At 37.6% G+C, this 26,323-nt stretch overlaps 1 pseudogene; it reads right to left on the reverse strand.

Annotated features, from left to right (window-relative positions):
- Positions 1–6,976: 6,976 nt before the first annotated feature.
- LOC117317847 lies at positions 6,977–19,536 on the reverse strand (annotated as a pseudogene).
- Between the last annotated feature and the right edge of the window lie 6,787 nt (positions 19,537–26,323).

A 26,323-nucleotide genomic window follows, 5' to 3' on the forward strand; every position in this document is an offset into this window, starting at 1 on the left:
AAAGGTCGGTGACCGGTCAATATGACAGTACAATGGACCCAAGGTCAGAACACACACTCAACTGTAATTTTAATCCCACTTCATTGGTCGGTATATACACAGAGATATTCAGATTTCTATCTGTCCCCCATTTCTGTATTGTCAAGCTGTTACATTCGTTATAAAAATAACCTCTAGGTTATAACACGGCTAAAGTTTAATTTTAAACATTATATAACAGGACGCGCGGTGATTAACAATATGATCAGTCAGCATGGTAAGAGGGTCAGGAATTAAATATATCATGCTAAAATGATTATGTTTCCCGCCAATTATAACACGTTAATCGTGTATACAATCACATGATACTTTGTAATTTTAAATAACATTTGATTTTAAAATTACCACATTTTGAAAAATAAAGAGACAAGAATCACGAATTTGGGATTTTGTATATTAACTGTACAGCATGAAAGATGGGAATGAGTCAATGGTTGTACATCGCCTTCGTCTTCCCCTCCTAGTTTGCATAGGTCATGCCCCCGCAAAAAAAAAAAACTAAATATATTACCATTAATATGCCAAGACCAATCGTCATGGTAACGTGCTTCGTCAGTTCCGGAAGATTAATGCCTATTTGCTAAGGAAAGTGGCAATAATTGTTATGCGTTTCTACACTATTGCAATACCAACAGGTTGTCCATCCATCCCCCTGGATACCTTACATCTGATCATAATGCGTTCTACCATACCTTACCGTTCGTAATAAATCTGTCCACCGTCACTGGCATATTCAGCAATATTTCATTTCGCCACTGTTTCGTAGTTCGGGATGCTACCTCCCGAAACATGAGCTAACGGAATATTTATATACGTGCATGATGTGTTCGTTCCTTCGATAAAACAAGTATCTTTATTTTTTTACCAAAATTAAAGTTCTGATCGCGTGATATTTTTGTGAAATACAAAGTTTGTCATCCATGTCAACAGTTAAAATCTTTAAAATATGTATTGTTTTGATTTTGCGTTTGTGAAGATTATTTTATTGGTGTTTTCTACTGAATAAAGAAACATAATTTTTGTTAATATGTGAATAAGTACAATATTCCAAGGACTTATGTGACTGAGAATATGTCCCTGAATATAAAGTTTAAATACTACACATAGCCATCGGCGTTCACGCGACGAAACGAACCTTGTACATGTTAAATACAAATTATTTGGTTTAAGAATGAACTTTTCTTATTCCTTAACTCCTCATATTCATTGACCCTGTTTCTCGCCCACGAACGTGCACTCATATCCCTGCGTGCATTCCTTCTATAACGACGTGCACACAGCACCTTAACGCCAAATGCCATCACTCATGTTGGCAACATCCCCAAACCACTGAAAGCTGGGGATGATGAATGGACACAGCTTTGACCGCCCGAACAATAACCACGACTTGTCCTGTCTGGTAACTCAGACCACATTAACAGTAACCACAACTTGTCCTGTCTGGTAACTCAGACCTGCATGAACAATAACCACGACTTGTCCTGTATGGTAACTCAGACCGCGTTAACAATAACCACGACTTGTCCTGTATGGTAACTCAGACCGCGTTAACAATAACCACGACTTGTCCTGTCTGGTAACTCAGACCGCGTTAACAATAACCACGACTTGTCCTGTCTGGTAACTCAGACCGCGTTAACAATAACCACGACTTGTCATGTATGGTAACTCAGACCGCATTAACAATAACCACGACTTGTCCTGTATGGTAACTCAGACCGCGTTAACAATAACCACGACTTGTCCTGTATGGTAACTCAGACCGCGTTAACAATAACCACGACTTGTCCTGTCTGGTAACTCAGACCGCATTAACAATAACCACGACTTGTCATGTATGGTAACTAAGACCGCATTAACAATAACCACGACTTGTCCTGTCTGGTAACTCAGACCGCATTAACAATAACCACGACTTGTCCTGTATGGTAACTCAGACCGCGTTAACAATAACCAAGACACAGCTATATGGTTCCCCAAATCACTAATGAATCTTCGATGACCGACATAGCTCTACGATGTCTCGTACACCACTGACGAGTCTTAGATGAACGAAACAGTTGTAAGATGTCTCTTACATCACTGACAAGAACGAAACAGTTGTATGATGTATCTTACATCACTGACAAGAACGACACAGTTCTATGATGTCCCTTATACATTGAAAAGTCCTATTAGGACAGAATAGCTCTTTGATGTCCCTAATATATCTGACGAGTCATAAAAGGACGAAATAGCTGTATGATGCCCCTTACATCACTGTAAATTCCTAGATGGACGACACAGATGTATGATGTCACTAACATCACTGACGAGTCCTATAGAAAAGCAAAACAGCTGCTTGCGGGGTTACAATTGAAGGATTTGGTGACACTAGTGGGCGGTACTACAATTGAAGGATTGGGTGACACTAGTGGGCGGTACTACAGTTGTAGGATTTGGTGACACTAGTGAGCGGTACTACAATTGAAGGATTTGGTGACACTAGTGGGCGGTACTACAGTTGTAGGATTTGGTGACACTAGTGGGCGGTACTACAATTGAAGGATTGGGTGACACTAGTGGGCGGTACTACAATTGAAGGATTTGGTGACACTAGTGGGCGGCACTACAGTTGTAGGATTTGGTGACACTAGTGGGCGGTACTACAATTGAAGGATTGGGTGACACTAGTGGGCGGTACTACAATTGAAGGATTGGGTGACACTAGTGGGCGGTACTACAATTGAAGGATTGGGTGACACTAGTGGGCGGTACTACAATTGAAGGATTTGGTGACACTAGTGGGCTGTACTACAATTGAAATATTTGGTGACACTAGTGGGCGGTACTACAATTGAAGGATTGGATTACACTAGTGGGCGGTACTACAATTGAAGGATTGGGTGACACTAGTGGGCGGTACTACAATTGAAGGATTTGGTGACACTAGTGGGCGGTACTACAATTGAAGGATTTGGTGACACTAGTGAGCGGTACTACAATTGAAGGATTTGGTGACACCAGTGGGCGGTACTACATTTGAAGGATTTGGTGACACTAGTGGGCGGTACTACAATTGTAAGATTTGGTGACACTAGTGGGCGGTACTACAATAGAAGGATTGGGTGACACTAGTAGGCGGTACTACAATTGAAGGATTTGGTGACACCAGTGGGCGGTACTACAATTGAAGGATTGGGTGACACTAGTGAGCGGTACTACAATTGAAGGATTGGGTGACACTAGTGGGCGGTACTACAATTGAAGGATTTGGTGACACTAGTGGGCGGTACTAACAATTGAAGGATTTGGTGACACCAGTGGGCGGTACTACAATTGAAGGTTTGGTGACACTAGTGGGCGGTACTACAGTTGAATGATTGGGTGATACTAGTGGGCGGTACTACATTTGAAGGATTTGGTGACACTAGCGGGCGGTACTACATTTGAAGGATTTGGTGACACTAGTGGGCGGTACTACAATTGAAGGATTGGGTGACACTAGTGGGCGGTACTACAATTGAAGGATTTGGTGACACTAGTGGGCGGTACTACAATTGAAGGATTGGGTGACACTAGTGGGCGGTACTACAGTTGAAGGATTGGGTGACACTAGTGGGCGGTACTACAATTGAAGGATTTGGTGACACTAGTGGGCTGTACTACAATTGAAGGATTTGGTGACACTAGTGGGCGGTACTACAATTGAAGGATTGGATTACACTAGTGGGCGGTACTACAATTGAAGGATTGGATAACACTAGTGGGCGGTACTACAATTGAAGGATTGGGTGACACTAGTGGGTGGGGCTACGACAGAAAGATTGTGTTACACTGGAGGCCGGGGCTACAATTGAAGGATTCTGTTACAACAGTGGTTAGGGCTTCAGTGGAAGGATTGGATTACATTTATGGACGAGGCTACGATAGAAAAACCGTGTAACACTAGTGAGCGGGGCATCGGCACTAGAGGGCGGGACTACCATGAAGGCAATTGGTTACGCTAGTGGGCAGGGCTACTAAAGAAGAATAAAGAACACTTGATGTGGCTTCAATGAAAGGATTGGATTACACTGGTGGGCGTGACTATGATTGAAGGATGGGGCCACACTGGTGGGCGTGACTATGATTGAAGGATCTACAAAAGTGGGCGGGGCTATGATTGAAGGAAGGGCTACAAAAGTGGGCTGGGCTAGAATTGAAGGATGGGGCCACACTGGTGGGCGTGACTATAATTGAAGGATGGGGCCACACTGGTGGGCGTGACTATAATTGAAGGATGGGGCCACACTGGTTGGCGGGACTATGATTGAAGGAAGGGCTACAAAAGTGGGCTGGGCTAGAATTGAAGGATGGGGCCACACTGGTTGGCGGGACTATGATTGAAGGAAGGGCTACAAAAGTGGGCTGGGCTAGAATTGAAGGATGGGGCCACACTGGTGGGCGTGACTATAATTGAAGGATGGGGCCACACTGGTGGGCGTGACTATAATTGAAGGATGGGGCCACACTGGTGGGCGTGACTATAATTGAAGGAAGGGCTACAAAAGTGGGCGTGACTATAATTGAAGGATGGGGCCACACTGATGGGCGTGACTATAATTGAAGGAAGGGGTTACAAAAGTGGGCGGGGCTATAATTGAAGGATGCTGGTACAATGGTAAATGGGGCTTCAATGGAAGGATGCTGGTACAATGGTAAATGGGGCTTCAATGGAAGGATTGGGTCACATTAGTGGACGGAGTTACAGGTTGTAGAAGAATGTTGCTGTTATAAAAGTAGGTGGGATACAATGGAAGATTTTGGTGAGGCCACAATAGATTTGTGAGGATACAGTATTTCATAAGCATATGACCACCACCACCCGTTTATGATAGTCATGTAGTTGTATTTGAGCTGAGCTAAATAGGAGGTTAAGATAACGTGTAAAGTTGTGTTTTTTATTGTCTCTAAACGTTTGAGGCCATGAACAATGGCTAATCCGATATGTCTGATATTCAGAGGTCTAACAGATTAATAGAATTTCTCATCAAAGCCTCGTATTTGGCAAACTAAGACTCTTTCCCCGAGGGGTGAAACTCCCCTGTTTCATCCCAAAAGGGATTAATGATAATTTTTTCTAACATTGTTTAACTTCTGATGGTTTGGTGCACCTACATGTAGATGTATGGTTGGTAACACCCTGATATATGGTTAGTAACGCCGTAATGTGTGGTTGGTAACGCCGCAATGTGTGGTTGGTAACGCCGGGGTGTATATTTGGTAACGCCCAGGTTAGGTAACACCCGAACATAACATTGGTAGCACCCAGATGTATGGTTGGTTAAACTGCAATTTATGGTTGGTAACGCCGGGCGTATGGTTGCTAGCGCAGGGATATATGGATGGTAACGCCCGGATGTATGGTTGATTATGCCCTGGTGTATGGTGTGTTACCTCCAGATATATGGTTGGTATCGCCGGAATGTATTGTTGATAACCACCGGATGTATGGTTGATAATGCCGGGATTTATTGAAAGTAATACCCGAATATGATACCCGGGTGTATGGTTGGTAGAATATGGATGTATGGTGGGTAATGCCCGGATGTATGGTTGGTAAAGCCCGGATGTATAATTGGTGACTCCCGAATGTATGGTTAGTAGTGCCTGGATAAATGGTTGGTAATTCCCGGATGCATTGTTGGTAACGCCCGGGCGTATGGTTTAAAGTATATATAGCCCCATGTGTGATACGGATATCCTTTAACTATTGTGAAAGAACGGAATGGAGTATCTGACATTTAATCCACGAGAGAAGGACGAATAAATCTAATTCATTAATATCTAATCTAATTTTGTTTCTTTTCGATGGAAGAATAAAATCACGTATACTTCGAAATAAAAAAGAGACAAATTATATTCCATTCATTATTCTATAAATGTCGTTTCTTAAACTTTCTGTAGAATCTCGAAAATTTCAACCATCACTTATAAAAAGGAGGGCAATATGACACCAACAGTTGCAGTTGTAAATTGATCATTTAAATAATGAGCTTTTGTTTGTATGGCCTTACTTAATATTAATTTGATATTTCTGAAAACTACATAGCGCCATTAAAGTTATATCGGAGGTCGTTCGAAAGACATGTCCGCAATTAGACAAGGCATATCCTGGTCATAAAAGTACAGTATATATGAATATATATATATATATATATATATACCATTCAGAAATACCTGGTTGTATGTGGCGAATGTCTCGTGTCTCCTGGGATTTATTGGGATGACACGAAATAACACAAAGGATAACATTGATATGACACTTTTGTGACGTGAGCGCCGTTTAAGACTTCCTCCTTCGGCAAATACGAGCATAACAAACTTGTACTGGTAGCTCGACCGACAAGTGATATTGGATATGCAAGCATTACATTGCTGTTTACAGAAATCATTGTCTGGTATGGGCGTTTTCTATGGATGTCACCTCTCCCAGACATTACGTAATAGGCTACCACTGACCGATGCTAAATAGCTTGTAACGTGTAGAGATCTATATCTGCCACCGATTGTTACGTCCTAAAGGATATGCTTGTTTTCTTTGATATTCCAACATCAATAAATACGTCAGGAACGGTGCATACATCCTTAAGTGAAAATACATCAGTAGAACTTTTAAATAGGAATTTTAAATTTAGAATAAATGCGATCAATGAAAACCGCACTATACGCCTGCTTTGTCACTTTCAGTGATACAATGCTTCAAAATACAAAGGTGATGTCGGGAAAATAAAAATGGCTCTGAACACATTCAACTTGAAACGTAAAATGAGATTAATTAACCACCTAGCTTTTTGGATGTTCTGTATAGACCCCTGCAAATGACATAAGAGTCGAGATCTTATACATATTTCCACCAATTCCCAATATCTAGTTCACCTTCTCCCAACCTTCATAGATAAACAAAACACATCAGTAATTATTTAAATATATTTTTTTATTATTTTCAAAATAAACATGTAACTTTATATATATTGCAGTCATCATCAATTACACTTGACAATCAAGTTTTAAAATTCTAACTCATGCAAATCTCTACTTTCGTTTTCCTCTCACTATACAGGTGTCATGTATGTTTTATCGCTATGTACAGGTCACAATACTTAAAATCACTTCCTAGAGACGCAAACCTTAAGTTAGTAAATTTGACTATATACTTTATTTAAATGGGGAAACAAAGCAGGTTCGGCCAGTATAATGCAATCGTAACTGTTCGGCTAATTCCGCCAATACTCGGATTCCGAGTTGTGCCGGAATCGGCCGATATGTTGTGATTCCCGAGGCCAGAACAGAAGTTTCCAACACATTTCAGGTTTTACGAGAAAAAGATGGTAACAAAAAATAACTAGTTATATAAAATAACTCTCATTAGAAAAGATCTTATAAAGTATTATCTTTAAAGTCAGTTCATAATATTCATTTTGCTGCAAATTGTATTTATTTTCAACAGGAAGCTGCAACAGGTTACCATACTGGCAAAACAACAATTTAAAACGATTCGTTAAGATCATGTAATCAATCAGGCACACACGGTAATTTTGATGGTCAGATCAGGAGAAATGTTGATTTTTATGTAAAAAAAAATAAAATATTAAACTTTTATCAAAATGAAACATCTTACTTCGATTTTGTAAAAAGTTTTAAATGAACTATACAACATGTATATCACGAATATATAACAGCAGTTTTCATCTATCACAAGTAATGCTCTCTCTAATATCATTTGTCTATTGATTATCCACTATGAACGGTGCATGTTTGTGTATATGAAATATCGGCGTGGAAATATCACATGTTCTCATTCCATTCATTCCTTCACTATATTCTAATAAGTAAGTGGAAGCCCTGGTTTTGAAATCCATAAGCATTATCTCATTTTCAGGGCATCTGTCTTTATCAGTTTACTGACAACTGTTTAAATATAAAAATGATTTCGAAGACATAATAGCATACGTGTAGTCCTATAATGCCCCAAAGATAGATAAATGATATACAATGTATATAATAATTCTCTGAAGCATAAAATATAGAATTAAACGCTATGTATAAAATGCCCAGCAGATAACCTACTGTCAAGATTTAAAATTGACAGTTACAGATAGGAGTATGTGCAGAAACAATAAAAGCTACTCGGCAAATTCCGTACAAAAACCGGAAGTATGCGAATGGAAAATATATATAATACCACTTCACATGGGTGGATTCGGGTATTATCAGATAAGGCATATTTTCTGCCATGTTTCCCAAAAGCAGATCTGTCCTGCTTTCCTCGGATAGGAATGGACTTCCCAACATTTCCTCTGAAAGAAATAATTTAACCTACGGGTACATCCTTTCTGATTGCATCAAGGATTTGTCCTGCATCCCCTCCGATAGAAATGGATTTGCCCAACAATCCCTTTGATAGAAACGGAGCTACCCCCTTTCCCTCTAATAGGAATGGATCTGCCCCACACTACCTCTGATAGGTATAAGTGTATATGGTATTTTCCAATTATCTGTAATGCACTGTTGAATGCACATGAATTACACGAGCCTGATAAAATGCAAGCTTCAGCAATGCCCAAGTACTAGATTATCTCCCCGTTACGTTATTGTCTCTTTCGTACGTTCTTTCGCTCTCCAATCAGACAGAAAGACAGCTGGCAAATCATGTGACCACCATATATACTGACCTACCATTATATATAAATCGCTATTGTAACCATGCCGTATAATAGAAACACTTCTATCTAAATCACACAGCCTTCCTTGGCGTGGACGATTCCCTTGAAGAAGCTCCGGGACAGTAATAATATGGTTAAAGGCTTATTTTAACTTCAATAATCACAAAATCATAATTCTTGACATTTCACACTAAAAGATTTGAAAGCGAATGGAATCCTGATGAGATCTTGATATGTTCCGATCGGTTTGAATGCATAATGGAAGGCGGTCGGTCAAACTATACGTACACTGCATGTATACCTAATTTGATATTTGGCTAAATGTGGAATATTTGAAAACATTGGAAGACATATAGAATCAGAAATAAAATGATTCTGACTGAAACTGCATAGACTTTATACAACTTGTTCGTATTTTTTAAAATTTCCATGTATATACATTTCTATAGTACTTCATCAATTCTATTGTAAATACTTGGTGGTTAATTTAAGATTGGTGAGCTTGAACATGTATGCCGTGACAAATTGACACACTGGTAACAGTTTAAGATGTATAAATATAGTTTATCATAACAACCAGAACGTATTATGAGATCACTCTAGATTAACTGGAAGACAAAATAGTCTAAATGACGATAATTAAAAAGCACGATTTAGTATTTGAACCAAAATCCGATAACAAAATAAAGTAATCTGGAGCAAACTGTTCATTTCTGAGAGTTTTACAAGAAATAAATTTTGTCGATGGTGTACAAAGTTCGTTGTATTTTCGTTGAGCTTTCTTGGTCATCACAAAGACTAGATTACTAACAATGAATGACTTACTTCACTTTACAATGTCTCCCATCACCGTTAATAAACACAAAAATACAACCTCTACTAGAGTTGTCGTTCCTGAAAATCATGCGCGTGATGAACGACAACTCTTGGTAGAGAATGACAAAGGCAGCGTCGTCTCCTTTAGACTTTGAGAGTTCAAGGTAGATGCCTCAACGAAAATTGGAAACGAAAAATAAAATGTAACTGGCAAGCTTGCTTTTAAATCATCATGAATTTATGAAGACTTTTAAAGTCCGAATAAAACAATATTGGTAAGCAAGAATCCATGACCACGTGACCCTAAGGTACAAACGGAAGCTAAATCATCAAAACGTCAGACAAACTATATATTACAAACAAAAATCTGGTAAATTGTGATTACGAGTCCACAGAAAATTAACTATTGATGAAAACTGAACTAGATAAAAAATAATTAATTATCGGCCTTCCTTTAAATGTAGCATCGTGATTTGTTTAACATCTAGTGTACAATACGAAAATCTTCAAAAAAAATATCCATGATGTCATAATTAAATATGAGTGAATTAAAATATGTGAATTGCGTATATTAAGCCATGATAGCATAAGTACCGATTGATCGATTAATGATTATCGATTAATAGAATGTATATAACCGTGGTCACAGATGTTGCATTAAAAAGATTGAAACTCAAAATTTCCAACAAATAAGTGTGCCCGTTTGAGCAATACTACAGTTTTACACGCAAAACTTGGCAAGATGCTCTCCGATAAACCTTTTAAAAAATGCTTGTGATTTTTTTTTATCTTGCTACCGGAAGTACAAAACCGGAAGTTAAACCATGAAGGTCAAGGCAAAATGAACACTTTACAGGAGCCGTGCCAGCGTTAATACACCATATCCCCACTTCAGTTCTATAAATAACACTTTCAAAATCCGATTTGAACTAATAGGTAATCAAAGATTTTAAAGAAAAATACACAAGATTCGAGTCTTAAATAATCACAAGACTATGGTATTCTCAATTCGTTAACGATTAAAATGAAAAATTACGGAATTTATTTACAAACTCGTTCGATTTCTCATAATCACGCAAATTTAAGCGTTATACAAATTAAGCTGAAATGGGGATAGGTGTAAGACACGCCTGGCACACATGGTATATTGATATTTGACACATGACTAGTGGAATCCCTGGCTTTTGTTCGATATGCTACCACCCTACAAACAAGTCTTTGTCTCTCTCATCAGTAACACAACTAGCTCATAAACAAGGACGTCTAACGCGTATTCCTAGCACCGACATCACATGACAAAGTGACGGTCACGTGAAAAGTGTAAATCAGGTCACCCCATCTACCTTCAAGCAATCCAATGTCGCGGTAACCTCATTTTTGGAATGTTGTATTTTTCTCTGGAAATGTTACAATATTTTGTTCCGTCCTTTTGTTTAGCCAATACACAAGGTTAACGCTCTTGCTCCATGGCGAGCACCGTTGAAATACAGGCACGAAGTGACATGATGGCAGTTATTGAGTAGATCATCTCTCATTCGAGCTGGTTAAGCTGAATTCCACATCATGCATGAGGTTCATGATCTTCGGCCATCTTTTTCACAGAGTCTTTGTCGCGATAAATTCCCCATAAATTCATGACTAAGTCGGTTAGGAGGATCGCGTTTGAATTCCTGGCAACAAGACGCAGCACAAAAAGACCATCATCACGGAGGTAGTCATCGGCAAAAGACTTGCAGATTTTCTTGTCGTCATTTCCGTGCAATTGATCCTTGACCTTCAAGAATTTTTTAATGTAGGCTGCTCTATTCTGCTTGACGACTGTTCGCCAAACCCAGAAACAGAAGTTTCCAAGAGTAAGGACGGCCACGAATACAAACCAGAACCATAGGAATATAAAGATCTTCTCGTTGAAGAGATTGATGGGCAAAACGCACTGCACAGTCCATCGCTGGAGATTCTGCAACTGACGGATGTCAAAGTCACACAATGTCACGCGGGGAAATCTCGCTGATTCACGAATTTGTCCGCCATTAGCCATATCTCCTATAACCTCAAGTCCGTATGCAGAGTAGAAGTCGTGTCCCATGAAGCCGTTGAGGATGAAAAACTGACAAATGATATTGACGCAGTACAGAATTTTGACGAACATGTAAAGTCCGATAAGGAAGGTGCCATCTCTCTTGTTGCATAGCAAGCAGCAAAATTTTGATGCCTTTTGGCGCATGCGCACCACGAAATTATACTGGTACTGCCTGTGAGTATCCAGCCATCTATCGATGTAAACAGCAATGTGTTTGACGGTTTCATCACGTTTCTTGGGTTCGCTGGTCTGGGTATCGGCGGCCATGTTGACGATTCTCTGGACGTTGATGCCGCTGTAACCATTCAGCATCCTCCATACAAGACAAGGAAATTTGAACATAAACGCCATGAAGACCAAAATGATTGGCACCCACTGGTAGTAGGTGAGCTCCTCCTTATCACGAGCATCATGCTCTTCCGGGATGCTGTCATCCATCGGTAATATAGTAAGTATTTTTAATCCAACAATAGGATTTCGTATACGAGACATACGACCCCGTAAATTGTGCGGGACACCAACATTGGATGGGGTCCCCGACATACTGACCGCCACCCGTGAACACCGCGAAAATACACAGTAGCACTACCGTGTAGAGATGGTTCATACGATCTATCCAATCATCGTCGTCATTTCCTTTGAGCTTGTTCCAACTCGCCCAGCTCCCAAATATCCACACTATTCTGTAAGATCAGAAAGGAGGAAATCAGTAATGGAATAAATAAACATTTGAATATTATTCAGAATAATTTCTAAACGATCCTGAATTAACAAAAATGATGCAACAAAGGGGCAGATGACAATCACACACTTACAGTGATATATTATAGGATAGTGCAGTTAGGACTCGGCTATAATGGTCTCATTTTTATTATTACAATCACCATTGTTTATTACCTGTGTGGGCTATTTGTCTATTTGTAGTCTAAGGCAATGTTAACACACACAGGTAAAATCGGGACACTTTCATAAGCACCAGAATAAAGTTATTCTTATCTGACTGCGTACAAAGCGTACAAACTGGGTCATGCTGGCTTCTTAGGCTAACAACTAGAGGTGGGAATTTAATCCCGGGGCTAATCACGTCCCCTGATATGAGAATTTGTTCGGCAAAATTGTTTACAAATCTTCGAACAAAAGTGAAAAGGAAAGGGCCGACGCTCTAGGGATTTTCTCTCAATTACATAACTTCGTCGTATGTATACATGCATGTGTTGAGAATCGGACGCCATTAAAGGGACGTGTGACGTCATATTACGTCACACCTGCCAATTATGACAGAACCCCTACTGGTACCGACAGAGATGGTCAGGTTTATCCACAGGTAAACGTGTAGTACACATATGTATGTAAACTGAGGCACCCCATGGGATTTGTATAGGTAGTCCCTATGAAAAAGTCTTATTGTATAAGAAAGGTAACTTTTACAGCACATAGCTATGTAAACTTGGACATACCATGGGATATATATGGGTACAGTCCCTGATCAAAAATCTTATATAACACAGGGGAGGCAACCGCAGATCTTGATTATTTCTTATAATTGAATATAACTAATGAAATACAATTACATGTATGTGCAAAAATATCCAGACTGTGTCGCATTGCGTGTAGTCGAGTTAAAATTTCAGTTTGTTTTATTTATTCGTAAGTAAATGCCAAGCATCGCCACTCAGGATTATGTATCAAGATCGACGACAGCGCGTGACATTCTCAAAATGTCAAACCACGTACAGTATTGTCCTCGATTATAGGTACATTGGTCACGGTCTGGTGTCTCTGTCTAGGTATAATGCAGAGAAATTATAAATCATAATTCATAAACACGCGTCGCCAGTATTTGTATTCGACTTTATGCTAGTTCTCGAATCTTCATCCATAACATCATGGACATATATTACCGTAAATTTCGCGGCGAGTTCATTTAATATACAAATAGCGTCCGTGATAACATGATTTTGCTTATTCTTTCATTTAAAAGATAATTTTCTCCAGTCAAAGCGACCTTTGCCTCATCTGACAAATTCTATGAGGTGATAATTAAATCACATTCATTTCTACTACATGTAATAGAATTAGTCTTTAACAGAACCCTTGACGTTTAATATCTCGCTGTACATTATTGCTATATCAATGAGAACACTGTATTTTGACGAACTGTGTCTAATCTAAATTCCATATCAGGGATCTCGACATGCTATCATGGAGAGCTCAACTTTTATTTTAAATACATGTATACGAGCGTGTACACATTCTTTAAGATATTATCTTCCAGCGTGTGTTTCGCCTGTTTGCCGTGGACTGAATGGCTGGTTTGATTGAAAGCAGGAAAGACATTAAACAGTGCCCTCGCAGATGAAGTGGACCTAATTTGAAATTCCATATCAGGCCCTCGACATGGATGCTTGAGAAACCCAAACATGAAATAAATTTGTCAGTGCCTTTAGCCTGCCGTGAACTGAATATGGCTTGTTTCAGCGGATGCCATTAAAATGAACATCTATTTAATTTGGACATATTCTCATGAGTAGGTCCCATGAATGGACATCTATTTATTTGATTTGGACAGAGTATGTCCAATAAATGGACATCCGAGATCTAGATTTCAGATTAAAGAATTCGTTGGTCACCTACAAAAGAGCTCGCCAACTGCAACACGCGGCTGTTTATAAAGGCGTAGACGATTTGCCTTTCCGAGACGCGAGATACCTATCTTTGATATCGAGATATAACGATGTATTCACTCAGGTTTCTTTGTACAAAACCAGTAAGATCGCAAAATCTCGGCATAATTTCAAATTTGGAATATTTACGACATAAATTCATTTGACCATCATTATACTGTACATAATATATGTTGTGTCGACTTCACGGCCATGTTAAATTCAAACTTTGTAACCCATTCCAAATGTCACAGTGAAATTGAATATGACAAATGGCCTTTCTAACCAGACCAATAAAACCATAAACCGACTTGTATTCCTCGAGTTTATCTGGTCGACCTGCACGAAATGGGGATTAAATGATAGCATTGTCTACTCTTATGGAAGTGTCCCAATTTTGTACTGTACATAAGTATGTATGAAACCACAAACCTAATACCCAATTTACCGGCTGATCTCGGAGAAGATACAAACTTATATATATACAATGCATCAATACATGTCTAGCTCTCAGTTCTTAAATCAGTTCATAAATTGACATTATATCAAAATTGATTATGCAGCTTTTAATCAAATCTGGTTTTCATTTCCTATAATATGTGATTTAATATGCATCTTCAAAGGTTTATTCTTCGCGTAACGCGTTAGTAGTAGAACACGTATATATACTTCAAAAGTGAACGTTTAGCTTCTGGCTAAAAGAAGAAATACATATAGGTCCTAGAACTACCGGAAGCGGTGTCTGGTGTCTGATAAATTTACAGCCAGAGATTGCATCATACTTTAGCGCCGATTTCCTTATCTAAATAACCAAAGGCAAAAACCAACATGTTATTATATATAAAGGACGCTTGAACAATTTTATATACATACAGTTGTCAATTTTTTTTTTAATTTATCTAATTTTATTCCATTTTTGTCAGGGTGAAATTATATTTATAATAATACAATTTTAGTGTGACGCATGTAGTCATGACGTCATTGTGACGTAATACGTTTTGTATGAAAAGACAACGGTGTGTCCGCCAGAACGTTCTGCTAATTTCCTTATCTACATTTATATTTGTGCCAATGTGGTACTGTATTAAAATCTATCTCGCACTTTTTTGCGGTTTTTGGCCACAAGTTGACTAATGTCTGCTTTGTTACGTTTATTCCAAAAACAGGTAATTACTATCACGTTTATTTAGACTGCTATACATATCAACCCAAGTGTTGTGTAATATATACATGATATATAAAACTCCCGACTTTTTTTCGCATCCAAGCCATCTGCGCTGTCAGAATCATTCTAGACACGTTTTTGTCACAAGATCTTGATATCATGATGTAATTGACTGTGGACATCACCAGACACTTAAACTTTGCAATAATTGTGTATCAAATGATTTCCTTGGCAAAGTCTGATCGTAAGACTGTGTTAAATTAAAGTACTTATCACTATGACCAAGTAGTTAGTTTTTGTACGTAGCACAAGGGACATAAATGAAATGACAAATCATATGTACCAAATCTTTGCTATGAATGTGAAAAATGTTCAATAAATGTCTATGCTAGATTGGTTTAAAACAAAGAAATGAAAACCGGGTTTTTTTGTAACGGATATTATTTTACGGGGAATGTATTAACACTGAACAAGACTCGCGTGCACACGTGCACTCATACTTCAACAACACACACAAGTGAGTTCATACTTCAATAATACACATGTATATATATACAGTATATTACTTCAATTGATACACTTCCAACAACACCCACGATCCAGTATTCATACTTTTCACAATTCAACAGATTATACATGAACATTCATGCTTCAACAAATCATATTTGTATTTTATAATTTCACAACAACGTGTGTTTCAAATGTACGGGATTCGTACTTATAAACCACCATTTAACAATATACCCATTAATTGATGCACGTACAATATATGCTCCAAAAATCACATTTATTCATACTTACATTAAAAATATACTTTTATTCATACTTACATTAAACATATACTTTTATTCATACTTACATCAAAAGCATACATTTATTCCTATTCCAAATGTACACACACTCATTCATACATCAAAAACCTACAATACTTCAAAAACACGTATTTGTACTTCCAATAAAACGTATACATTCATACTTGGATACAATTACGTCAAATACTTCAAGAAACTCACACATGTATTCATTCTTCAACATACATATAGTATGTACTTAGATTAATCGTACCTGATGTGTTCATTACTTTACTAGGACATTTATTTTCCTCTTTACACGACCTGGCTAATGCAAGACATTACACGGTGTCTGCCACTTAGTACTACCACAGAGTAAAGCCCCGGGGGTAGACTAATGTATTCAGAACTGGACTGTCCCTACATACGTCAACTGTTGTCAGATACTCATCTCCGCCCCCAGGGCTTGCTCTGATAACGACATATACCAGGTATATGGAGTGGAGAAACTTGTTTCTAACAGTCAGACACAAATGAATGTACGATTTTTAATACCCGAAGAGTTTTCTTTCTATATATAAATTACCTTTTTTTTAATGTATTATCGAAATTCAATTTAGCAACACATTTTTTCTGATATAAAATGTGCCTAATTGACAGTATTTTTTCTCGCAGACGGCGTAACCTAAATCGCGATATGCAGAGTTGCTTCCCCTCGACCATAAGCGGGTGGTCGCCGACTACTCTGTACCACGGACGAATTATAGTAATCAGGCCGTGTTGTTTCGTCGCGATTTTAACAGATTAATGTTTAATCCGATACTTGACAAACAAAAGGCGTGAGTGGCTTAGTACAGGCAGTCTGTTGTACAGTTAAAAAGCTCAAAAAATTCTCCCTTGGGTTAAAGAAACGTTCTTTCTTAAATAATTTAAGATCTAGGTTTTAAAATCAAATCAAATTAAACTCTTGGTATTTAAAAGTTTAGCGTAAGGTGTATATTTATTGTATTTATTTTATTATTCACTTGCCTTTAAATGGACAAGGGATATTTAATTTTCAATAATGCTGGTTTGATCCTTTGGTAAGGCAAATTTGTGGTTGTTGATACATGTATGATATATACAAAAATGTACATATTTGTTTACCACGGAGTACATTCAACCATGTTTTTTCACACAATTTCCCTTCCCACTATTTCAGTGGTAAAGAAACTTGTACAAAACACTTTATCACAGAAAAGAAAATATTCATTTCCTCTTTTTTAACCCTGTCATGTAATTATCTGATAAACTAATTTATTTTCAGGTATATGTTTTTTAATCATATCAAAGCTCTAGTTTGATATCTTAGGGTATAGCGACAGCAACGTGGATAGAATATTCTGGAAAGAATTCAAATATGTGACATTAACGAATTACTTTACTTCTAATTATATAAACACAGTGTCTACAACATAATTTCCTGTAATTACTGACTAATTAACATAAAGTTTACTGATAGTATGCCATCTAAAATGTCACCAAAACTTGACCTTCAACTAAATATCAGCGATGTTAGCTGTGTTTACAAGCTTGTCTTACCAGTATAGGTAAACATCTACTAAATTCTAAATCAAATACTCTCAAGATAAAACTGTCATATCATAAATCGGCTCCGTAATCTATACTTTTTTATTACGTCTTTCAGATGTAGATATCGGAGGTTCTTCTCATAACATTTATTAACTGTTCTTGCATGTTTCCGTTCTGAATTTTACAGCGTCTTACCCTTGATATTATTGTTATCAGGATGATATATCATCTTATAATAAGGGGCTCTTAAAGGGTAGTTTTGTGGAACAATCGTAACGCTGTATAAAACATTATGGGATGTATGTTTTTATATGATAATATAGGAGCCACATAGCTACCTGACATTTCTTTCTGATATACAGCTGGTTCCGACCGACAATAATATTCGCCGTTCTTGCCTATGGTATTAATTGTTATCGAACACTTGTTGCTAACAATGACGCTAATTATTACATAAGTATGCGATATCGAACAGACATGCACGTACTCTACATGTGGTATGTATCAACTGCACGTGAGGCGACCAACCTGTTGATAGCGTGTATATTGAAGGTGAATGCACGCACATTTTCCCGCTGACATTGACAGCTAGGACAATGCTAAGGGGAGGGAGGGGAGGTGGGGTGCCATCATACAAAAGTCTATGTGACTGTATACAGATACGTACGTAAACAATGAACAGATTTGTTGAAAAACACGGAAATATTGTCTCTTAATAGCTAATATTGAAATCTTGCTTTGTTTTATGGTCTTTTTGCGCCGACAACAATTAACTTTTTTTCTTGAATAAATTCTATTATTGAAAGACAATAACATTTAAGAAACACCACAATCTGTATTATTTAATTTACTGATGCTCATTTTCCCGAGGAAGTATTGATACGTCCCGGATTATTCCCGATTTATATATATATTTATATCGTCTATAGCACACATTTTGGTAAAGAGTTTATAGCACGCTTTCGGCTAATTAACACCTTCAAACAACAAATCTCCTCTAGTCAATTCTGCTTTGAATCACACCAAGGTCTTTGTTACAAGATTAGCCCGGCCCAGTACCCCCGGGCTTGGACACCCTGCTTTGTTGTCTGTTTACGAGGCCCCCGGGCTTGGACACCCTGCTTTGTTGTCTGTTTACGAGGCAGGCCAACGCTAAAAGGGCCCCCCGAGTATTTACCGATACCCAACTATATCCAGCATGTATATCTAAATCTAGTGTAAGCTTTCTAAATAACACACACACAGCCCCTACAACGTACACTCTAGGCTAGACACATGTTCACAATTAAAAGCCCCCAACGGATCAAATAACAGTGGAACCAATGAAACACGAGTGTTGTACACATTCCCACCAAAATATAGGGTAAACTTCAACGTCCGTTAAAATATTTAACAAGAAAAGCTGTAATTAATCCAACTAAGAGGTAACACGAAAGAAAGAGCATTGTATACATATATATTCTCTAATACTTACGACATGTTTGGTCCCCTTCAGTCCAAATATAGGCTGTCACCAATGTCCACCTGTCCAGATAAACAGACCACCACGTATAAGGTGAAACTCCACGAAAGCTTTTCTTGTTGTACCTAAATGTACAGTGTTATATGTAAATTCACTCTGAGTTAAATAACTTAAAACGAAAAGATTAAAATTCAAGTCATATTTCCAAGTGTTCGAAACAGAAATGTGTTGAGAAATAAACGACACTTCTACATCCAGTCATGCATTTAGCCAATGAAAGTGTGTCGTCCAATCAAATTGAGAGAGAGACGCGGGTCAGAGGTCAAATTGTAAACGTGTAGGACTGAGACCGTCTACACTATAGTGTAACAGCACACACCGATAGCACGTATAACAGGTCTGAATATAAATCTCATATACATATACTCCATATACTACATAAGCATATCATGTAAAGAAAAAAATACAGCTACAATACAATACAGATAGATTTTAAAATTAATTTTCAATACAGCTCAGGGCAAATTAAAAAGAAAAAACTTTTGAACTTTGAAAGTGAAATCGACATCGATTATTTCATCATCGGTTAGCACTCCTGGGGCTTAATCTGAGAGTAAATCATATCGCTGAATTAAAATGGTGACATCATCAAATATCAAATTTAAAAAATTATCTTTGTTGAATAACACAAAATGATAGATTTTTTTAATCATTTGTTATTAATTTTTTTTTTATTTACAAAAATATTTTATCTATCCAATGTATTAAATTCAAATTCAGATTTGAGTTTCATTGTATGTAATGCGAGAATGAGGGAGGGTAGAGTGGGGAAAATGTCAGGCTCTGTGTGGATTTTCATACGAGAAAGAAAGACCATAATTTAAAATGTATTATGGGGACGCGATATGCTCGTCCCTGCTGGAAATTAACCTCACCCATCACCGCGCCCTCACCCATCACGGGACCCGATACTGAACGGACGGACATACACACTGTCTTGTCTACTCCAGTAGGCGTTGCCACTAACACGTGGTGACTATATATATAGTAATTTTCCAATAAAGCAAGCATACATTTCCTGTGATGTACGTACCAGTTGGGAAATAACAGGACAACTGGACAATGATATGGACAGTTTTACGACGTCAACTATAACGCGGTCTCTTCTCTGTAATAGTGATGTTTGGAGATCTCTTGGAATGCTAAAATCACGGGGGCATGGCTAGTCTTACATTAAGAATAGCCAGAAATGCACTGTCTTATATAAAGGTATTTCTGGCTATTTTTTAATCTAGACTAGACATGCCCTTGTGCCAATGACGGGTCGGGGCTTAAAAAAAGGAATAGAGTTCTATCAGAGACTTGTATATTTGTCTCTGGTTCTATATATATATACTTTGATGACTTATCGAATAAAACGAAAAAACCGAATGGAAATCTATACAAGTTAAAAACAAAAACAAAACAAAATAAAAAACAAAAACAACAAAAAAAACACTAAAAAACAACATCAACAAAAAGAAAAAATCACACACTGAAAAAAACCGTGACCACCGTTGAACTCAATTTCACTATCATCAGCTATGGAGATCCGTGACATTCAGATGGGTATTATTCAAAACAGTAACGATTTAGATTATTTACAGGTCAGTAACATACATACGACTGGTACATACTAGACATATGTCAAATGTCATAATAAAACTATAGACGCCAGTAGCACGTGTACCTAGTCCCCTTAACACTGATGACCTATATTCCAGCCATGACCGCTGTACTCAATTGTTTTAACATTTCAGACTTTTCAACGCCAACCGATTCAGATTTCATTTGTCATCAACCACATTTAAAATAACACCACTAGTGTGATTTGTTTACTTGATCATATTCTTTTCTAATTCATTTTTTTTTCACTCTTAGTGTAATTGTTCGCCATCAATTAAAATAAAAACGACATTTGTTTCCCTTTATCGATCAGGCAAAACATCTTTTGGTTAGAAATGAAGTGATTTCACCGTGGATATTTTTTTCATGAGGCAATACAATATTACGATATTTGTAACGTATAAATAACTAATGAATATTGTATAAAGACATTTCAGTAGAATCCAATTGTGGTCACGTTTTAAGTGCCATCACGTGACTTTTCATTTGATTTTCACAACATTAGTCATTTGGTAAGGTTTACGTCTGCACGAAATAGACGCTTTTGAATTGTGGTTAAGACTTCTACAGTAAGTATGGACGGCAATTTATGCATTATTTTTCAGGGACGTACATACCACGTCACTGCCTTTTTTTCATATTTTTATTTTCATTATTTTTTTATTTTGACTTAAATTTTCAAAACATAAAGGCAGTTGTCCTACGGCCCTGATAACAGGACAAGACAACTCATAGCCTACACTACCATACTCGAAAGATACTTCAAAGTTTTGTACACAAGGACTCCACTTACGTAAGTAAATATACAGGTATGCACATGTAAAGACAGATAGTACAGCCCTTATCTCGAGTCGCTCGACGACGTACCTCTCGAGTAAGAGGTTTTGTAATACGTGCTTTAGACAACATGTTTACAGGTATACACAAAATCAACATTGTTTACATCGTGGAAATTTACCGTTATGTATCCTCCTTGCCGCACCCTATATGTGGGAAGTCAGAGGATTTCATCATATCGAGGACTTGATGATTGGAGGGGCTCAAAATAATCAATCAAGGATGTTAAAATGTCAGTTATTTTCTATGACTTAACACATTGAATACTTGCTATTAAACTATAAATATTATTTACTTTACTGTGTGTTTAAACGTACTAAGTGAGCATGGTGGACATCTACATGCTATTGTGATCTGAACAATATAATGGCCGCGGGCACAGTCTTGTTGAAATCTAGGACCTACATACAGACTGAAGTTGGTTTAGCCAGGCTGGCTTTCATTCATGGCCGATGGATGGGCAATACGATGGAATCATCAATGGGTCATTTATATAAAATAACTTGACCACTACGTGAATGCACATGAAAGTTGAAGGATAGGCAAGGAAAAAACATAAAAAAAAATCTATGAAATATGAAATTGATGATGGTTGCGGAATGAGACAGACTAGGCCTACTGAGAGTCATGAAAGAAAAGAATTTGTCATCCAACTGGAATTGGAAAGAGAGTGCATTGAGAAAAAGCACTTATTAATGTATACAAAAAATGCAATTGGAAGTCACAGATATCGCTAAATAACTGAAATAGCTCTGGTGACAGTGATGTCACTCACTACAATCGGCGAGGAATGTTTGAAATTATGTCACCGCCTCTGCGAAATGGAAGAGTTACTCGGTTCTATCCAGGTTTCTTGTGTTTTAACAAAGTTATGCGATGAAAACATTAAACTATCGTTAAGTTTATATACACTTACATAGAGTATGTCCGAAACTTATCGTCTCAGTGACTACAGAATACCGGCTGCGTTCCTGACTAGACCTATCCCTGGGAAGTCCGGGAAACAAAGTTTTTGTCTTTATACTACCGGAGAGTTCTTACCAAGGGCTGCAACCGCGTAAGATCAAAACATCTTGGGGGAAATTTCCGGCAATCCTCGGTGTTGATTTCCGAAGATTGCCGGAAATATCTCTGAGATGTTTCTTTTATGCGATATAATATTAATAAGAAAATAGAATGTACATGTATTTTTGAAATGCGAGGCCAATCTAATAGAAAGGATCGGATACCTTACAAAACGAAATATTCATATTTCAAGCGTTATTTGTTTTCTTCATAAAAGTTTAACTTGTGACAACATATAAAGCGGGAAATTACGTGTTGATTTTCCACGACAAGGAAACGCCACAGTTTTTGTTTTAAAATTAATCATGATTTTAATTCGAAACTTTGATATTAAATTAAATCTCCCGGACTCGTGTTTTTGTTTTAGGAAACTGATGACTTTGATACACAGCGATTTTGTTGACTTTGTTATTAGACTCCAGGAACAATGACTAGAGATTTGACAGTTGTGTTATGTAACTCGACCACAACGAATGATTCATCTCCCTCAAACAGCATACATATAACTTCGTGGTCGTAGTTCAGCATGAACTTGAATACGTCATTTCCTTTTACCTTCTCAAGGACAGCCTGGAAAGGGGGGGGGGGGGGGGCAAAAGATGGTCAAGATAATCTGCCGGCTCACATTTAGTCGCTCCACACGTCAATCATCAACGGAACAAGAAGTGTCCATATAATGTATATTGGGTTGTCATATACCTCATAAACACAAAGAAAAAAATCGACATGAGAAAATATCTGCACTTTAGGAAGGACGGAGTGGAAGGAGAACGAAACATAGGCTTTCATATAAGTTGTATATGGTGTGTCCAATCCTTTTGTTTTTCTAATTTACCAAAAAAGAAATATATATGTTTAAATTAAACTGGACTTATGCAAGGGAGCATGGCCTCATAACTTTTCGCTTCTTACCATTGATTTTTAGCTGTTATTACCGATTTCTTAAGTAAGAAAACGGGTTCACCTATCAGTGTGACGAGTCTGTACATGGTTCTATATATTTTGGCAGGTGTTGCAATTGGTAATTTTGATTGACATGTTGACGTTATACCATAGCACTACTTTTACATGGGATGCTTCGTTTGATATAATTTAAAAACTAGGAAATAATGTATACCTAGAATAATTTACTCATCGAGCTATAAGCGATCGTTGTGTATTTTCCTACTATGATAAACTGTCATCTTGGCTTACTTTGAAGCCTACAGAAAGTCAATGAAATGCTAAACCAAACTTAGTTTCTTATAATAATGACAATACAAGTTATTTCACGTTGTAATTGAACGCGTGTCAGAGATAAAACCGGAGAACCTTAGGACAAACCCACGTGATGTGCTGACATGTGTTCCAGTACATAGCCACACCCGAACGGAAGCAAGCCATGGGCTTGTTGGTGAAAAAAAAGAGCATTATCCACCGAACCACCCAAAAGGGAGACTTAAATGCTACCGTGACTTTATATGATCAAATTATAAATTCCAACTATCGCAATGCTTTCTTTTCCCGTTCTGATCGATTCCATTATAAATCTACGATACTGCTCGGAACATGCAATATACAATAAACTTCGTTATCGCGAGTTCCGATATCTCGAAGACCTTATTTTACTCGATGTAAAAATTCAGTTCCGACAGCAAAATAACGCATTAATCATGCTCGGTTACCTCGAGATAGCCGAGTATAATTTATGTATCATTGTGCTGGGATATCTCGAATTAGTTGCATGATCCAACTGGCTTCCAGATAATGAGGTTCGGTTATATGTATCGACTGAAATTAAATCTAAACAGTATAGTTATGTGGATATCGTCTTAAAAGAAATACGAAGGTGATGTAACTCGGGAAAGCTACACATAGACTTTGTCTGGCATTCGTATTATCAATGTATTTAGATTTTAAAAATAATTAAATTTGGGAATAATTGCACACAGTAATAGGTATGAGTCAATTGCTTTTTTAAACTATATGTATTTCTATATCGATGTGTGTGGAACAATAACAACATAATCAATACAATATAGATCGTACATGCATGATATACATGTACAAAAATATACTTGATCTTATTATTTCAACTGTTCATAAACATCCTTTCAATTAATTAAATCTATAGACATAAGTATTATCAAATATGATATTACAAAAAGTAAATACTACCTTTCAACTAAATAAACAGCGTGTTAGAATGTTACTTTTAAAATTTGATATATAAACATTTTAAAATTCAATTGGGTTAATTTACACTGAGAGCTGATATCGTTTAAATGTCTAAGGTAAACACAATCAACTCGCTGTTCAAGGGGCACTTGAATGTAGAGCGTCAGGTTATACACTATATATAGCGCCAGCCACATGGGGATATATATAGCACACACACAGAAACAACCTTGACAAATATACATACGCATGCGTAGCAGGTCGCTATCGGAAACAAAATGGCGACGTCTAGCAGTTCTGACACGGAAGTAAGTGTTGTCAACAAAACAGGAGGAGAATGCACCTGTAAATGTACGTGTACATATATCAAGATTCCTCCGGAGTGGGCTTTTATGACACAAGACGAGATGGACGTTGTCAAAGCTAATATGAAACAGCTGTCACCGTTCTGCACGAACTGTTTGTCGCCGTATTCTGGCGAGCGATCGAGTGAAGGCAAACTGGTGCTTCACTGTTCGCGCTGTCATCACGTGGATGTCGTGCGGGAGGATATGCTCAGAGAAGGGGAGGATTTAGACCTATTCACAGGTGACATAATATCGAACAGATTCAATAGAATTCTCGATTTCGAGAAGGAGTTCAAGAAAATAGATCTACACGACCCCTATAATATTGATGATGATTATAAACGATTACACGAAATGCATGCTTCAATCTTGAAGGCTATATCTGAAACTACGAATGGTGTCAGAGTTATCGTGGACGGACAACGTATGGCACACAACATGAATGTTTATCGGGAGAGACAATTGTTGCAGGACCAACTGGAAAATAATACACAAATCAGAAAGCGAAACAAAAGAGAGCGTGAAAAGGCATGCTTAGTGGAAATTTCCGGCTCTGTAGCTAGAAATAACTTCATCCTGGAACCGACATCATTTTCAATTCCAGGAAATATCGTGTCAAAGTTAAAACGCAAAGGACATGAAGGTGTGCTGAATATAGATAAGATGTTGCTATCTCTAGGTTTACCGAATGTGTTCATCAAGGAAAACATGCCACTTTACCATTCCAGATTGCAGATATTTAAGAATAATATTAAATGTACTTTTGTTCTTAGTTCTGGAAGCACCGAGTGTGAAACCTGTAGATGCGATATCAAGAATGCAAATGTACTGTACATAATTTCTGACGATGATATAATGTATGATGAAGACGAAAGTCCATGTGCTGCTGCAAAGGAAAACAAAACAGAAGATGTCAGAAAAACAGCAGAGAATAAAACTGATGGTATGATATTACCACGTAGTTCTGAATTATTGGA

This window comes from Pecten maximus, chromosome 19 (assembly GCF_902652985.1).
Source record: "Pecten maximus chromosome 19, xPecMax1.1, whole genome shotgun sequence".
NCBI lineage: Eukaryota > Metazoa > Mollusca > Bivalvia > Pectinida > Pectinidae > Pecten > Pecten maximus.